Genomic DNA, 16,293 nt, shown 5'->3' on the forward strand with positions numbered 1-16,293 from the left:
CTTGGATAGCTGAGTCAGTCAGGCCTGTAGGGAAGGTTAAATCACGAGGCCTAAGTTAAATTAAATGCTGCTGAGAGTTTTTCTTTTGATAAGTGGTTACCTTTAATATAAGTTTTATGTTAAGTTCAATATTGTTAAATGTTATACCTCTGTTAAATTGCGAAGTCATAGGTTTAAGTTAGGTTACATGCTGTTACACTCTGCTCTTTTGCTAAATTGTGAGGTTGAAACTATCAGTTAAGGTTAATGTATAAGTAATGTCCGGTTAAGTTTGAGCTCTGTTAAGCTTTCAGGCCGTGTTCCTTTTATCCTTGCCCTTGCTGTCCTTGTGTCACACACACACAGACAGAGGGACAGTTCTCAGTTAATTTCTGGTTTGATTGCCTGGGTTCTGTTTGGTTTTGTTGTTGCTTTGTTTCCCTGGTGTGCCTGAAGAGTCCAGTGAGGAGCAGAGCGACTCTTGCCAAGGAACTTTGTGCTGCTCTTGGTTAATATTAAGTCTGGTTTTTGCTGCTCCCTTGCTGGGGATTTCTTCAGCGCTCTCAAGCCCTCGTTCGTAACAGGGTGAAGGAGCCCTGGCCCAGGCTCTGGCTCTGGGGGACACAGGGACCCTGCCGGGAGGTCCCTGTCCCCCTGTGCCACCCCCAGGGCCCCGGCCCCCATCCCCGTGTCAGGCTCTGGGGTCGATCTCGTGGAACATCCTCTGGGGGACGCTGCGGGGCCAGGGGTGGGGGGGCCCGGGAGGACAGGGGACCCCGCTGTGCACGAGCAGGGTTGGAGTGCTCTGGGGGGAGCTGTGAGGGGGGCCGGGGCAGAGTGACCTTCCCAGTGACCTCACACAGCTCCCGTGATGTCACACAGCCCCCATAATGTCACACTGCCCCTGTGATGTCACAGAGCCCCTGTTATGTCACACAGCCTTCTCTGTGATGTGACACTGCCCCTTTGATGTCACAGAGCCAACTCGATGTCACCTTGCGATGTCATACAGCAGTGCTGTGACATCACAGAAGACTGATGTCACAAAGTCACCCTCTGATGTCACAATCTGTTCTGTGATGTCACAGCCTGCTCTATGATGTTCCACAGCCACCAGGTGATGTCACAACCCACTCTCTGATGCCACAGAGCCACCCTCTATGATGGCAGACTGTGTTCTATGGCCTCAGACCCTACTCTGTGATGTCACAGCCAGCTCTGGGATGTCACAGAACCTTCAAGAACCCTCAAGAACTCAGTTCTATTGAAACACTGAAGTTTCTTGTACTTTGAAGAGATCCCTGTAAGGGACACGACAGGGAAAGTGTCCCCAGGCCCCAGGCAGAGCAGAGAACTGCAGGCACTGATGGCAGCTGCGGACAAAGAGAAGCCAAGTCTTGGTGCCCTGGGGCACAGCAGCAGGGTCTGTGTCACCAAGGGCTGGGAGGAGACACCTTGTCCTGAGGCACTGGGGCCTCCTGGCACAGCCCCAGGCTGGGCACTGTCACCCCCTTGTCCTGTCCTCAGCATCTCCCCCTAGCCCACATCCCAGTGGCCTCAAGGATCTGCTGGAAGGAGTCCCTGGGGAGCCTTGCTCAGCAATGGCCCTGGGGGCTCCTGAATGCTCCCTGCAGGGACTGCAGGTTTTTCAAAGGACTTGGAGTTTTGCTTTTGCTTTGGAGTCTCTGAGAGCTTTATGCAGTCATGGCCTCCAATTATGTGTTGTAGTTAGTTCTTAGAGAGGCTTTGTCAGTAACACCACTCAGTGGGGCTCATTAATGCTTCAAAGTACTTCAGTTCTTTCAAGGTACTTGGTGTTTCCCTTTGGATAGACTCTGGGAGATATTTGTCCAATCATGGCCCCAATTATCTGCGTGAATTAGTCCCTGGAGAGCTTTGTACTGACACTCAGTGGGGCTCATTAATGCTTTGAGACACTCAAGGTGCTGAAGGTGCTTTGGATTTTCCTTTCCACACTGAGTGTCTGAGAGGTTTTTGTGCCATCCTGGCCACCAATTCTCTCCTGCAAGGAGTGCATGAGGAGCCTGTGTTGGAGAGGGACCTCAGTGGGAGCCATGAATGCCTGCAGAAACTTGGGGTGTTTCCTCTGCCTTTGACTCCTGGCAAGGTTTGTGCAATCTCCTGCCAGGCCCTGATGTTCAAGGGCTCAGCTCCAAATGCACAGTGAGGCTCATGAGGATCAAGCAAGTCCTGACAAACCCTGGCTCTGCCTTGATTTCCCTCTGCTCCAGTGCAGTTCATTAGGACGGTTTCCTTTGACAGTTATGGAGAAATAGTTCAAAGAGTTTCCAGGAAATATGTAGTCCTATTTTAAAGGGTGTCTTTTATTGCTGTTCCTATTACACAAGAGGTGATTGCAGCATTCAGTGACTGATATTGATCCAGGGACTCTCCTAAGGAGCCCTGGCCTGCTCAGAGAAGCTGTGCCTTGAGCTCTGAGCCAGTGTAGACAACCTTGCTCCACATTCCCCAAGCCCATTGTGTCTCTCCTCACTCACCTGGAACCTGCTTTGCTTGAAGAACTGGCTGCACACAGCCAAAGAGGGATTTTCCTTCTTTGATTTTTGAAGCAATCTAAAACTCCTGAGTTTCCCCATTGCAAACAGACATCCTCCTCAAGTGTGTGCCAAGCCCAAGCTGCCACCAGGAGCACTCCAGACCTGCCCTGGGCCAGCTGTGAGGGTGGATCATCATCCCAACATGCAGTGGTGCCATTGCAAGGGACTGTTGCCATGGACACTGCAATGACCCCACTGCTGGGTTTGGGTGCCATGGCAACCCCCATCAGTTCAGGTTTCCTTGGAAACCAGCCCAAGGAGCCATTTCTGCAGCCAGGTTCCATGGCCACTTGCCTGCAGAGCTGTTGCTGTCCTCAGCGGCCATGGCAACCCTGGGACAAAGCAGTGCCAGGGCTGTTCCAGGTACAATTGCAGTGACACTCCTTGGTGCCACCAGGTGCCATGGCAATGGCCACGGGGACCCGTTCCTTGGTTTGGTGCCATGGCAACCAATGCCCGGAGCCCTTGTGATGGTTGGTGGCCATGGAAAGCTGCCCTGGGCCCTTGCTCAGGGCTGGTGTCAGTGCCCAGAGCCAGAGGGGATCCCTTGCTGGGGGCTGTGCCATGGCCACCTGCCCTGTGCCGCGCTGGCCGCTCAGGCACCAGGAACCAGCAGCCAACGGCACTGCCAGGGCCAAAGGCCAGGTCAGCCAGACAGAAAGGGGCAGGGCTGGGCACTGTTTCCATGGCAACCGGCACTGGGGGGACACCTGGGTCACCTGGCCTGGCAGTTGCCATGGAAACCCCTGGCAGGCACTGAGGGCACAGCCCCTGGCACTGAGACACTGCTGGGCCGGGTGCTGAGCACAGGGCTGAGCACGCAGAGATGGTTTTGTTCTTGCTGAGCTGCAGCACAGCCAAGGCCTGTCCTGCCCCTTGTCCAGCCACGCTGGGGAGGGGCTGGGGCTGCGGAGGAGCTGGGCAGGGACACAGCCAGGACAGGGGACCCCAACTGACCCCGGGGTACCCCAGACCAGAGCACATCATGCTCAGGGTATGAAGGGGGGAACAGGGAGGAAGGGGGGAATTTTGGAGGGAGGGCTTTTGCCTTCCCAGGGAACACTTAGGCAAGAGGGGACCCTGTTTCACCAGTGGGCAGGGTCACTACCAAAGACACAGACACCAACTGAAGGAATTGTGTCATTTATATCATGCACAACTGCAAAGATTTACAAAAGGATAAGCTCAGCAAAGCACATCATCATTAGCAATGAATTACAAAAGAAGCTCAGCAATCCATCATAACCCATCATTACATTTTGATGACCAATCCCTTGGTGAAAAACCAGAGGTGTTTGTGGCAGACAAAGATTCTGGCTGACTATCAAGGTACATCTTACAGACATCAGCAGTACTTTAGTGATACCGTTCTTCATTCTTTCTTCTCAATCTCATTCCAATTAGGAACAAGAATTCTGTTGTGCATGGAGCTGGCACCTTTTTAATTCCAGAATAATGCCCCCAGGCCCTTTGCTGTTCAGCTTTACCATGCTGTCTGTGGCTAACAAGGCTTGGGGGGGCCCTTTCCCCTCTGGCTGGAAGGGGCCGGGTCCCAGTCCCTGAGGGGCACCCAGGCTCCTGGATGGAATTGCTGTGCAAGTCCCTCAGTGTCACAGCAGCCTTCACATGGAGCCCCGTGGATCAGAGCATTTCCCAAAGGGGCCCTTGGGGCAAACAGGGAGATCTGGTCTGGCAGGATGTGTAAAACCATATCCTGTCAGATCTCCTTGTTCTCACACAGAATCCTTGGATGCAGGGACACATTCCCATTGTTCCTGCCCAGGTTTCAGGACTCAAGAGTTGTCTTTCCCAGGAGTTGCTCCTTCAGCTGCCTTGGGAGGGCCTTTTGGCCTCGGGACCCATACTCTGGCTCCATTATTAGGACTGCTGCACCCAAACCCTTTATTTGCACAAACAGTGGTGATTGGAGGTGGATCTCCTTTTTTCACAATCATTCCTAAAAATGCAGTATCAATAATTGTACTACCCTGTCACAGGGTTGACTAATCCAATCCTGGTCACTATTGTTTACAGAATTACTGTAATTTCTCCTTGATATTCTGCATCATTTCCTCCTGCCATGACAGGAACACTTTGCAAGGCCAAGCTCCAAGGGAGCAGTAACCAAAGCAAAGTGTCCTGGAGGAATCTGAATTCCTGTTTCAGAATTGATAGCTGTCATTGGCTTTGAATTTTTCCTAATGAATTCCAGTGCATGAAGGCCCAGCCCTGCAGCCTCTGGGCTGGCCCTGCCAGGGGCCATCACAGCCAGAACAATTTCCCAGGCAGCCCAAGTCTCACTGCCCATGGTTGGATTTGCAAATTGGGGGCAGCCGTGCACAGCCAGGGGGTTCCATTTCCCCAGTGGGCCATTGTGAAGGGCATGGAGCACATCTGGGAGATTGGTTCTCCATGGACAAAGGTTCCCATCTCCTTATTTTTCCAACTGCTCTTTTAACAACCCCTTCACCCGTGCACCCAATCCTGCAGCTTGTGCATAATCTGGTACATGAAAAACCCTGCAGGCAAAATCACAGTATTTTTCACAGGAACAGACAAAGCACCCTGCACCACAGTATCAGAAACCCGTCAAAAATAGCCAATTTTCTCCCTTTCTCCCTTTTTCATTGTATACAATCTCAAAAAGTTGACCACTGACATGAGGGTCCTGGCCAGTCCTGTTCTGTAGGGTATTTAGTGTTACATCCCTGAGCAGCCAAAGCTACCAAATTAGTATTGTCAGCACTATTTCACGTTATTATATAATTTCATAGATAGATAGTGATATAGAAATATAGATAGATACAGACATAAATAAATTTGTATAAATAGATATATTGAGGTCTTATTATACTATAAATACATATATAATTATTATGTATATAGATATTTCACTTGCACAAATGCATATCAGTTCAAGATTAAAACCTTCTTCTCTTGCTCCATGTGGGAGCATTCCAACAATCATTGTTCCTTCTGAAGGTGCTGTTTCCTATGTACTCTCAACAAATTCATCTTTGTCTGCCCAAACCCACAAGGTCTTTTCCGTTTCCATGTGCAATTTTTGGATGCATTTGAAGACATCCAGGGGTGCAGCCTCTTTTACCCAACTGCCCCACTGCTCCCACGGGGCTCCAACCTCAGCCCACTCCAGAGCCAGGGAACTCCAGGAAAGGGCTTCCCAGCTGGGAATTTCTGATGGGACTGATTCCTCACATTTACACTGAACAAGTGACATTTTGTTGGGATCTGGCCAGACTGTGCCAGTTTTGTTTTGCCAGTGGGCAGGGTCAGCACCAAAGCCACAGACTCCAACTGAAGGAATCAGTGTCATTTCCTGCAGTTCAGAGCAGCAAAGAATCACAACGGGAGCAGTTCAGCAATGCACCCAGCAATCACCACCAAAGATTGCAGCAGTGATTAAGAAAGATCCAGCAGCATTTACCCTCAGCCTTTACCATCCCCCAGACCCACACAGCAGCTGGGGAAGCTGTCACAGCCAACGGCTGCAGAGCCACTCCTGGGCACTGGGCATTCCTGCAGGTGCCTCCAGCCCCAGGTGAGGCTCCAACCCCGCTGGGAGAGGGCCCAGCTCTGACAGTGCTGAATGAACAAACTGACAGCACTGCTAGTGTGGCAACATCTGCTTTCATCCTCCTCTTGGGTTCCTCCCAAAGCCTGGCCAGGGCTCAAGGAGGAACCAAGGGAGCTGACTTTGACCATACAGCCCCAAACAAGGCCAGATGTCAGATTTCATGGCCTTGTCTGGCTTCTAAATACACGAAGGTCAATACATGTTTCACTAATGAGTGGCTACATGTATCTCAGTGCTAATGACCATGCATATTTCATCAGGGAGCAGATACAAAGATAACCTTTGCTTGGAAGGTTCATCCAGAGGCCATCTTTGGCTCAGGGCCTGCTGTTCAGGCCGCACTCAGGGCTGGTGTCCAGACCTTGGCACTTCAGGGACGAGGTTTAGTGCTGGGCTTGGCACTGCTGGGTGAGCAGCTGCACTGGGTGAGCTCAGAGGGCTTTTCCAACAGAAAGGATTCTGTGGTTCCATGCTAATATCCACTGCATTCAGCTGGGGCTATTTTAGCAGCATTACTTTGCTCAGAAAGTCTCCTCTTGCCCAGCTCCTGTGGCCTGAGGCTTCAGCTCCTTCAGCTCCTGGTGCTGAGCTGCTCATGCTGAACGAGACGAATCAGAGAGAAGAGCACAGTCCATGCAATTCCTTCTGGGACACGGAGAGGGGAGGCTGTGCAAACAGGAGCATTGTTTGCTGTGGCCTCCTCTCTGCCCTTCACATCTTTCAGCGCTTTGAACCAGCCAAGAGCTTTCTCCAAGAGTGCAATGGAGCAGCTGTTCCTGCTCCCAGGCCTGGCTCTCTCCAGTCTCTGCCCTTGCCTGGTTCTGTCCCTCTTGCTGTGCCCTCTGTTCCCCCAGGGCTCGCTGGCTGCTGCCCAGGACTGTGGCACTGGCACAGATCCAGTGCTCCAGAGCCTCCTTTCTGTGCCCTTGCAGCTGCCTGGACACAGCCGCCTTTTCCATCTGGAAGCTCCCCATGGACAGGGAGTGCCCAGCTCCGTTCCCTGCACAGCCTCCAGGAGTCCAGGGCTGCCATCTCCAGTCCCTGCTGGCACTGGGGGCTCCCAGGTGCCTCAGGCTGCTGTGACACTGCTGCACATGGGAGGGAAGAGGGGCAGGGGCTGTGCTCAAAGTCAGCTCCATCTGCTGCTGCGGCTGCTGCTGCTGCTGCTGCTGCTGCTGCTGCTGTGGGGTCATTTGTGCAGCCCTGGCCCAGAGTCAGGGATCAGATCCTGCCAGTCTCTTCCAGCCCTGGCTGCTCAGAGTTTGGGCCTTGGAGCCTCAGGTGGCCAAAGGCAGCTGCTGCTGGTCCCTCTGTGTGCCCGTGTTCAGCAGTACTGCTCCATCAGTCTGTGCCCAGAAACAGGGAAAAGCCTCAGCCCTGCAGGGCCAGGAGCTGCCGGGCTCTGCCTGAGCAGCTCAGCCAGCAGGAAGGGAGCTGCTCCACACGGGAACCAGGAGCAAAGGACATTTCTTCTGTAGGACATGTTTTCTATTTAGAAGGAAAAAAAGGAAAAAGGAAAAAACTAGGTAAATTGTAAAAGATAAGAATAAAATCCAAGTGTTAGTGAAAAAACATAACACAATGTTAGTGAAAAAAAACAAAACATAAATGCAAGGACACCTTCTTTGCATTAAGAGGTAAATGATCTTTTTCAAAAGAGAACTCAGTTCTTTACATTGTAAATGTGCTGATGGCATGGATCCATCTTACTGACCTCAGCAGCCTCTTAAAAGATTTTGGGCTTTGTTCCCAACACTGGTATTTGAAATTGTGCTCGAAGCAAGAGGAAATTGCTTTGTGCCCTTCCAGCTCCAAGCAGGACTGGGAATGGAAACTCTGTCAAACCCCAAATCCTTTAGAAGATCACCTTCCTTCTCACCCTGCAAATGAGCTGCACATTCCTGTTGTAACTGCCAGGAGTTTCTTAGAGACACGAAGTCCCACTGACAGCTTTTTGCTCTGGTTTGGCAGTGCAGAAGGGCAATTCTCCATCCATCAGCTCCAGACTGCAGTACCTCAGGAACACGGCCCACTCACCAGCTTTGGCCCACTCGTGGCACTGCTAGAGGAGGAAGAAAGTGCAATTGCACAATTCCAGCCAATCAAGAAGGAAGAATGGGACAGACAAAGCACCCTGTGCAGATCCAGGCGTTCAGCCGGGACTGTGGAGAGTTTGGGTCCTTGCCAATTGGATGTGTGTCCCCAGCTGCAATCTCTGGGCCTGCAGCAGAGTCTCACTCACCTGCCAAAGCAGAAAGCTCAGGTGCTGTGCTCGCAACGGGCTGGTCTGATGCAGAGCTGTCAGAGCAATGTGAGGGCAGAGCCAGCCCAGCTGGGCCCAGGGCTGAGCCCAGCAGAGCCCTGGCAGAGCCCAGAGCAGCCTCAGCACCCGCAGAGCCCGGCTGCAAGGAGAGAAAGCAGAAACCGCCCGTCAGCTGAGGGCTCCTGTGCCCTTGTGCCAAGGCCTGCGGTGCCCAGGCCATGCTGGCTGCGTCCAGAGCTGTGCCCAGAGCTGCCCATCCCTGCTGCCAAAGGCACAGAGCAGGAGGGCAGCACATGTGCCCAGCCTGCAGCCAGCCACGGCACATCCAGCCCTCAGCAGCTGCCCGGAGCAGGATACTCCTGTGCTCGCTGCCATCTCCCAAAAGCTCTGATCCCACCCTGCCAAGCACACAGGGAACCCACCTCACGCCAGCCATGGCTGCAAGAAAAGCTGCTCCCAAACCATGTCCTCAGCCTTCTCCAAGGGCACGGCCCATCCACACCACAGCTGCTCCCAAGCACTTCCCCATCCACACTGGACCACCTGGAACGCTTCCTCTGGAATAACAAACAACACATTATTGAAAAGAGTTTAGAGACAAAATGGGAAAACAAGAAAATTGGTAAAAAGTCTTATCTCTGTCAGGGTCTTGAGGAAGGCCCAACCCCTGCATGCCAGGGAAAAACCCAGCCATGGCTGTGGGAAACCCACACTTTCTCTCTTCCCCCCTGCACTGCCCCCCAAAATCACGGTGACCCCAAAGCAAACAAGGGCAGTGGAGCAGCCCAAGCCCTTCCTTGCCTGCACAGCAAAGCAGCTGTGCACAGGTTCTGGAGTCCCACCTCTGCTCCCACCATGGGGCTTTGTTTGTGTCAGGCTGGCTGCCCCAGCCCCAGCCCCAGCCCCAGCCCGGGGCACAGTGGGTGCTGGGGGCTGTTGGCAGGGCCATGAAGCCCTAAAGCAGATAGCCTTCCAGAAGTAATGGGTTAAAACATAGAATGAGAAGCATGTAAAGAAGGGCCTGGCACTAGAACACACGGAGAAAGCACAGCACCAGGAAAACAGAGCAATAAATTAGATAAAAGGTAGAGCATCATGACAGGGGAAGAGATAAGTATAGGAGAAACTAATAAGCTAAGCAGGTTTAGAGCCAGCAATGTCAAAACGACCCTATGGGTTTTGCCAAGCCACGAGATCCAAGCCAAATACACCGGGAATTGACCAAATTAGGAAAAGAGTTCAAAAGTTTAAAGAGGAAGACTCATCAGAAAGACCCCGTCTATGATGAAGGCAACAGGAACGACCACCTGAAAATTCCCCAAAAGAGATGTCTCCACCTACGCTCCGCCCACGCTCCGCCTACACCACGCCCCATATGAATATGCATGATTATGTATCTGATCTGATGTAATCCTATACCCAAAATTGTATATAAGACTTGCTTTGCTATGAGAACTTAGAAATCCATTTTGTGATTTCTCCGACGCGTCGCTAATAAAAATACCTCCTGCTTAATTGACTTAAGCTGAGTCTGATTAGGTAGTCACCCTGCCTGTTTGGGGCAAAATTTGGCATCATTTTCTGGCGACCACGAAGGGACGTATGGCACCAGACAGGAGATCCAAGCCTTAAGGGTCCTCTCCCGGGCCCGGGTCTGGGGTCGGGGTCTTCTGGGCGCCTCTGACGGCTTTTCGTCGGGAGAAGCTCCTTCCCTGGACCGGTGCTCTCGGATGGACGCTGGCTGCATCTCCTGCTCAATTAAGAGGTATTTGAATTGCCTATTGGCTTTAAGAGGTATTTGAATTGTTTGTTGGTTTTGGGATAAAGCGCTTTGTTTGGAAAACGAGGGTCAGACGTGACCGCTCGCAGGGTAAGCCGGAGGGACGCCTCGGTAAAAATCCCTGATTTTACGGGTTAAAGTCCCGTAAATACGGGTTAAAGTCCCGTAAATAGAGTACAAAAGGAAACGACTAGGTTATGGTAGAGAAGAGTTGAACTTGGTATCCTTGGTTTGTTTTGCTGTATGGGAGATTGCCTATTGTTCTTTGAGAGCGGGAGAAAGATGTGTTAATTGGTGGTTTTATGTGTTTGTCTTATGTGTCCGCTGTAAAATTTTATAGGGGATGCTTTTATTACTTTCTATGTAAACAGATTGGAAATGTATGTGCATGAACTTGGCAAACTGGTATCTCACGGTCTGCAGGCGACCTCTCGTGGCCCTACCTGGTAAACAGTCCGTTCTGATATAGACCATAAGGCAGGAACTGTTTCATAAAGATGTGTGGGTGAGAGTGAATGAGACGCAGCATCGCTGCGAAGCGAGAGGGAGTCCCGCTCCACATTTCCTGTTCTTCGCGAGAAGCCAGGTCGGAAACGGACAAAGCGATTGGAAATTGTGTGTATGAAGAGTTAAAATCAATTGACATACAGTATTTGCGAAAAGAGACTGTTCCGGTTAAACAGAAAACGCAGACACAGGGAATAGCCATGGGAAGCCAACAGAGTAAAGATATAAATATGAAAACCCCTTTAGGATGTATCTTAAAACACTGGAAGGACCTGGGAGGGATTCCAGGGGGAAACATAAGTAAAAAAAACACTTCTTAAGTATTGCACACAATGGTGGCCTCTGTACCGTCTTGATGACGGAGAAAAGTGGCCACCAGAGGGGACAACTAACTATAATACCATTTTACAACTTATGCTCTTCCTCCGACGGCTCAATAAATGGGATGAGGTAATATACGCAGACATGTTTTTCACCCTAAGGAATAAACCTGAGTGGCAAAAGGGATGTGGAATTAATGTAGCCCCTCAGGACCCCCTAGTATTGGCTTTGGAAAGAGATAAGAAAGGTCCGAAGTCAAAGGACCGTTGCTGTGATGCATGCAGTATTGGACAGCAGTGTCTCAAGTTAACAAGGAGGGATAGTGGAAAGGAGAGCGAAATAAGCTTGTGGGAATACCGTCCATTCGCTCCAGGGCGGGAAGGACCCCTTCCCGGACCAAAAGAGGAACAAGGGGATCCTAGCCCATTAAAGGAATTGGAGCAGTGGTGGAAATCTAAGTTTGGATGCAGTCCTCAGAAACTAGACAACGGCTGGGAGGAGGGTAGCCCATCAAAATCGGGGATTAGCGAGGGAAAGGGCAGCCCTCAGGAACTAGGTAGCCCACAGGGGTCGGGGAGCTATGCTGACAGCCCACCCAGACTGGAGCTCGAAAGGGAAGAAGGCAGTCCATTGGGAGAAGAGAGCCGGGGGGAGACACGCAGCCCGCCCAAGCTTAGTCCATACGGGGATAGTAACACATCCAGAAATGGGGGTGACTGTAGAATGGAAACTAACACACCAAGGACTGGTGTTTGCAGAATGGAAACCAGCACACCAAAGGCTGGGGACAAGAGCGACTCATGGGGGGGCGACGTCCCTGAATTAAAATATAAGGGGAGTGGTAATGTGACATGCGAAAAGGAGACAGAGAACAACTCGCAGAGATTGAGTATAATAATACAGATAAAGGATAAAAGAGATGGGAAAGCAGCAGAGGATGAGAGGGGTAGTAGCCCGGGGCAGGATAAGGGTCGACAGATATTAGGGGGACGACAGACCCAGGACGGGAGTCGGACGGACTGTGTAATAGAGATAGGAGGTGAAAATGAGGAACTGGACATAGAGGCACAGGAAGAGAACCCCGGGGCAAGGACCAGTCACTCGCATTATACCAGATCTGTGGCACGGGGGGAAACAAAGCAAAGAGAGGAGGGGAACCATACGATAGCTCCTCTCCGACAAATTATGCCAATGGTAGGGGAAAAGACTAGAGTAAAGGTGCCGTTCTCGACAAGTGATTTGAACAATTGGAGGGATGAAGCAAAAAATTTTAGGAGAAATCCGGAGGGAGTAGCAAAGAGATTTGAATTAATGGCGAAGAATTTAGATATTGATTGGGAGGATATAGAAGTGATGCTGTCGGAGCTGACAGATACAGAAAGGGGGCTTGTGTTGGAAACAGGGAGACAACATGCTCAAGTGTTACCGGGGAGAATAGAAGATAATTTTCCCAGCAGTAAACCAGAATGGGACCCAGGTAACGCGGATCATTATCAACGGTTGGTGCAGTATAGGAAACTGATAGCGATGGGCTTGCGTAATGCAATCCCTAAGGCTATCAACTGGTCAGTGCTATATAACATCAGGCAGGGAAAGGATGAGACCCCATCGGAGTTCTTGGACAGACTCAGGGCGGCAATGAGACAATACACACCCCTAGACCCGGCAACAGAAGAAGGGAAACAGCACCTGCTAGGGTTAATGATGGGACAGAGTAACCCAGACATCAGGAAGAAGTTACAAAAGCTTGAGCACCCAGCAAACAAAAACCTAGAGACACTGCTAAATGAGGCATGGAAGGTATATAATAATAGAGAAGCAGAAGAGAAGAAAAAGGAAGACAGGAGGATAGCCCGAGTGGTGGCTGTAGCAGTGGCAGCTCAAAAGACAGGTTACCCGGAACCTGGAACTCGAGGAAGGGGTAGAGGCAACCCAATGGGAAGGGGAGGGAGACTCCAGCCCCACCCCACTAGGGTAGGGCCAAATCAATGTGCGCACTGCCTACAGATGGGGCACTGGAGGCGAGAATGTCCCCAACTGAGGGAAAGATTTATGGCCACTACCACCACCACACATCAGGATAGTGAATGACGGGGACCGGTGGGCCGTACCCTAGCAGACCCACTGGTTAAAATGGAGCTAGGGGAAGGTAAAAAGGAATTGCGATTTTTAATTGATACGGGAGCAACTTTTTCGGTTTTAAATCAGGAATTGGTACCTAAAAGTGATGAATTTGTACAAGTTGTGGGAGCAACAGGCCAACCAGAAAAAGCTTACTTTTTGAAACCCATTAAATACAAAATTGGGAAACAAATGGGAATACATCAGTTCCTGTATTTACCAAATTCGCCAAAGCCCTTATTGGGAAGAGACCTATTGGAAAACCTGGGAGCCATAATAAAGTTCAACAAGGACAAATTGGAATTTCAAGTAAACGATGAACAACTGATTACAGCCCTAAGCCTAACAATCAGTTGTGTGGAACCCAAACCTGAGAACCACAATTTCGAGCAAATCCTGAGCAAGACTTATCCATTGGTATGGGCTACAGATATACCTGGAAAATCAAAACGAGCGACACCGATTGTTGTCGAACTTAAGGTCGGGGCAAGACCGGTGGTAAGAAAACAATACCCTCTGAGGATAGAAGACAGAAAGGGAATTGAGCCCATAATCAAAAGGTTTTTAGAACTAGGGTTATTGGTAGAATGTGAATCGGACTTTAATACACCGATCTTGCCAGTAAAGAAACCTAATGGAACGTATAGGCTCGTTCAGGATCTGAGGGCAGTAAACGAAATAACCAAGACATTACACCCAGTGGTTGCTAATCCATATACGCTTTTAACTAGGCTAAAGGATAGCCTGGCCTGGTTCACCGTATTAGATTTGAAAGACGCATTCTTCTGCCTTCCCTTAGCCCCCGAGAGTCAAAGGATTTTTGCCTTTGAGTGGGAATCAGTAGATAGGGGGAGAAAGACCCAACTTACCTGGACACGGTTACCCCAAGGCTGGTCTAACTCGCCCACGATCTTTGGGAATCAGTTAGCCAAAGAATTAGAACAATGGGAAGGGCCGCCGGGAGATGGCGCTCTCCTGCAGTACGTAGACGACCTCCTAATAGCGACAGTGACGGAGGAAGAATGCATTGAATGGACTATTTCCTTGTTGAATTTCCTGGGTTTAAGTGGATATCGAGTCTCTCAACAGAAAGCACAACTGGTGCAAAAGGAAGTGGTGTACTTGGGATACGAAATCTCCAGAGGACAGCGATCCCTGGGAGCAGCCAGGAAAGAGGCCATCTGCCAGATGCCCAAACCAGAGACGGTGAGAGACCTGCGCGCCTTTCTGGGGATGACAGGTTGGTGTCGGCTATGGATCTACCAGTATGGGATACTCGCTAAACCATTGTATGATTTGCTAAAAGAAACCAAGAATGTCCTAGTTTGGACTCCCGAGGCGGAAGGGGCCTTTAAGAGGCTGAAGCGGGAGCTGATGAGAGCACCAGCCTTAGGTCTCCCAGATGTGTCAAAACCATTCTGGCTATTTTCCCATGAGCGGCAAGGGATGGCCCTAGGAGTACTGGCACAGCAGTTGGGACCACACAAGAGAGCTGTGGCCTACTTCTCCAAGCGATTGGATGAAGTAAGTAAAGGATGGCCAGGCTGTCTGAGGGCAGTGGCCGCAGTAATAATTAACATAGAAGAGGCCAGGAAGTTTACGCTGGGCCAAAAGGTGACTGTGTTAGTATCCCACACTGTGTCAGCTGTGCTGGAACAGAAAGGCAACCATTGGTTGTCGCCTTCCAGATTTTTAAAGTACCAGGCCATCCTGGCTGAATCAGATGATGTAACCATTCAGGTAACTAATATTGTGAACCCAGCTTCATTCTTAGAAGGAAGAGCTCCAGCAGAACCCATCGAACATGACTGCCTGGAAACAATTGAAGCCGTCTACTCCAGTCGCCCAGATCTCAAAGAAGAGCCGTTCGAAGGCGCGGACAACTGGTTTTCGGATGGCAGCAGCTTCGTGAGGCAAGGAGTAAGAATGGCTGGCTATGCAGTCACCACTACAGAGAGGGTAATTGAGTCAAACCCCCAGCCTGCAGGGACTTCATCTCAAAAAGCAGAGTTGATAGCCCTGACCCGAGCCCTGGAATTAGCAGAGAACATGCAAATTAATATATGGACAGACTCTAAATATGCCTTTTCTGTCGTACATGCTCATGGAGCCATCTGGAAAGAAAGAGGACTGTTGACTACACAAGGAAAAACAGTCAAACATGCAGGAGAGGTTCTGCGACTGCTGGAGGCGGTCCAACTCCCAACACAGGTGGCCATAATGCATTGCAAGGGGCATTTGAAAGGCAATACTATTCCAGAAATAGGGAACAGGAAGGCAGATACAGAAGCTAAATTGGTGGCCATAAGAAATAAGGAAGCGGAAATAGCGGCCCTAATACCAGGGGAGCTGGATATCAATATCCAGCCAGATTACCAAGAATCAGATCATAAGTGGATTCAAAGGAATAAGGGCAAAATACTAGAAAATGGTTGGGGTCGATTAGAAACAGGACAGTTAGTGATACCAGGAAACGTGATGTGGCAGTTTGTGAAGGCAGAACATGAGAAGGCCCATTGGGGCCTAGATTCGCTTTACCAATATTTGCAGACCAGAATAGCAGGACCAAAATTATTTACTACTATAAAACACGTTACGTCCCAGTGTGAACGGTGTCTGAAGAACAACCCAAACACAGGAACCAAAGTACACCTAGGAGCTATAAACCGAGGTAAATTCCCAGGTGAGATATGGCAAATTGATTTTTCTGAACTCCCAAGAAAAGGGGGGTTTCGGTACCTGTTGGTATTAACTGACACATTTTCTGGGTGGCCTGAAGCATTCCCCTGTAGGACAAATAAGGAAAGAGAGGTAACTAGAGTACTATTGAATGAAATTATTCCACGGTTTGGGGTACCGAAGAGCATTTCTTCAGATAGAGGTACACATTTCTGTGCAAAAGTAGTGAAAGCAATAAGCAAAGCATTACAAATCAATTGGCAATTGCACACGCCCTACCGTCCACAGGCCAGTGGGCAAGTGGAAAAGATGAATCATCTTATCAAACAGCAAATTGCTAAAATATGCCAAGAGACTAATTTGCAGTGGTATCAAGCTTTGCCTATTGCTCTGCTGAGACTGAGAGTCAAGCCAAGATCGAAGGAAAAGTTAAGTCCTTTTGAAATTCTATATGGTAGACCTTATGCTA

The sequence above is a fragment of the Melozone crissalis genome, unplaced genomic scaffold, assembly GCF_028551555.1.
Source record: "Melozone crissalis strain CALT ecotype California unplaced genomic scaffold, PUWL_Pcris_2 ptg000097l_1, whole genome shotgun sequence".
NCBI lineage: Eukaryota > Metazoa > Chordata > Aves > Passeriformes > Passerellidae > Melozone > Melozone crissalis.